This window comes from Lolium perenne, chromosome 4, assembly GCF_019359855.2.
Source record: "Lolium perenne isolate Kyuss_39 chromosome 4, Kyuss_2.0, whole genome shotgun sequence".
In the NCBI taxonomy this organism is placed as follows: domain Eukaryota; kingdom Viridiplantae; phylum Streptophyta; class Magnoliopsida; order Poales; family Poaceae; genus Lolium; species Lolium perenne.
Window position 1 is genome coordinate 238,318,673 of NC_067247.2, and position 2,744 is coordinate 238,321,416.

The window sequence follows — 2,744 nt, forward strand, 5'->3', positions numbered from 1 at the left end:
GTAAGAACAGTAAATGATCTCCAGGGTGGACAGTTCCATCCCCTGTATAACGGTTATCCACTACACGTTCAATAATTTTCATAGGTATTTTGTATGGCATTTCTTCCTCACCTGGCGCCTCATCCACTACCTTTGCAGTAGTAGCAGATTTTCCAAATAAAAACTCAAGAGAAGATCTCTCCATAATGAATTATGGCAGCAGGCAGAAATAAAATCAGCACAAACAGTAGAAATTTCCCTTACCAATTCCACTTACCAATAGCGCTTCACTCCCCGGCAACGGCGCCAGAAAATAGTCTTGATGACCCACAAGTATAGGGGGTGTATCGTAGTATCTTCGATAAGTAAGAATGTCGATCCCAACGAGGAGCAGAAGGTGTTGACAAGCAGTTTCGATGAAGGATTCACTGTAAATACTCACAGACAAGTATTCAGGGAGTTTTGATGTAACAGATGAATAAAGTACGAGTAAGTAAAGTGCGAGAGTAACAATTGCAGCGAGTGGCCCAATCCTTTTTAGCACAAAGGACAAGCCGATTTGTTTACTTATAATGACCAAACGTTCCTGAGAACACACGGGATTTTAGTCTAGTGCTTTCGCTGCATACGGCTAATTAATCTTCATTGTTTTGATAAGTGTTGTGTGGGTGAACCTGTGCTAATGTACCGCCCTTCCTAGGACTAATACATACTTGTGATTATACCCCTTGCAAGCATCCGCAACTACAAGAAAGTAATTAAGATAAATCTAACCACAGCCTTAAACTCTGAGATCCTGCTATCCCTCCTGCATCGATATACCAACGGGGGTTTAGGTTTCTGTCACTCCGGCAACCCCGCAATTGGCAAACGAGTACAAGATGCATTCCCCTAGGCCCATAAAGCTGAAGTGTCATGTAGTCGACGTTTACACGACACCACTAGAAGAATAACACCACAACTTAAATATCATAACATTGAATATTACTCAACCATACTTCACTACTAACATTTAGACTTCACCCATGTCCTCAAGAACTAAACGAACTACTCACGAGATATCATATGTAACATGATCAGAGGTGATATGATGATGAATAACAATCTGAACATAAACCTTGGTTCAACGGTTTCACTCAATAGCATCAATAACGAGTAGAAATCAACACCGGGAGAGTTTCCCCTATCAAACAATCAAGATCAAACCCAAACTGTTACAGCGGTGGCGATGTGCAGCGGTGGAGACGGCGGTGATGATGATGGAGATGATGATGATGGTGATGGAGATGATGTCCAGCTCGATGACGGTGACGATGGCGTCGATTTCCCCCTCCGGGAGGGAATTTCCCCGGCGGATCTCAGCCTGCTGGAGAGCTCTTTTCTCTCTGGTGTTCTCCGCCCCGCAGAGGCGATTGTAACCCTTCGCGACGTATCCCCTGGAGCTTAGGTTTTCGGGACGAAGACGTTCGCGAAGAAAAGGAGGCGAGAGGGGGTTGTGGCCCCCCTCCTCACAGGGCGGCGCGGCCAGGCCTTGGGCCGCGCCGGCCTATGAGGTGGGCCCACCTCGGGTCCCCTCGGCTCCCCCTTCTGGCTCCCTTCGTCTTCTGGAAAAATAGGATTTTTCATATAATTTCCGTCAACTGTTGATCTTCCGAAATATTGCATGCTGACGGCGCTTTTTCCAGCAGAATCCTGACTCCGGTGCGCGATCCTCCAATAATCATGAATCATGCAAAATAGATGAAATAACATAAGTATCATCTCCAAATATGAAATATATCAATGAATAACAGCAAATTATGATATAAAATAGTGATGCAAATTGGACGTATCACACGTCGAAGACGACGGTGGCGAGGGTGTTCCGCCGCACAATCTGCAAGTGGTTGCGCTCTTGCTCCTCGTCGGTGAGAGCCGCATCTTTTGACCAATCAATTCTCGCGATTTGAGCATCTTGCCAAGATTTCCTTTTGATCTTGTTACTCTTGGAGTTTGAGAACTCGTAGGCAGTAACGACAGCCGGGAGCAATTGGTTTTTGATTCGCCTGAAAAGTTTGTCATAGATTGGAGGCCTCCTTAAGATCTTCACTAGTGGATTAAGATCCAACTTTGGGGAAGAGGGTCAAGGAAAAAACGCGACCTCTCGTAGCGTTGAGGTGTCCTTCATGGTACCCCGTACGTCTCCCACGTGATGTAGCTACGACTCAAGGGAGTGAACATCGAAACCTTTGCATCCATGTGTCATGATTATTTCTATCCGAACTCTTTATGTTTGTGATAGATATCGTGCCTGAAATACCTTATTGCGTCATATGGGTCCTTTTGGGCCCAAGTATGCCACCATTTTGCAAACCATGCAAGGAATGCCTATCAGATTTGCATGACCCAAAGGCCTCTGCCACGACCGCCCTTAGGATTACATGTTGATTATGTCCGAAGAGCACCATGGGAGTTTTTTTAATGGACCATGTGAGAATTATCACAATATTTTACAACCTCTAAGGAGAGTCCACACCTTATGTTCTTCATTCCACGAAAAAGTTATCATCGTTTTACAACCAAGTGATCTCCACTCCATTGGCACTCGACGTCGTCACGATTTTCTCCATCATCATCGTTTTGTTTCCTCCATCGATGTTAAAGTAATCCTTTGCAAGAACACGTGCTGGATGGAAATGATATGAATGTAAACATATAAAAGTGATTCCCATGTAATCCCACATGCATGGAGGAAAAAAACAACAGTATCCCACCAGCATGGCACA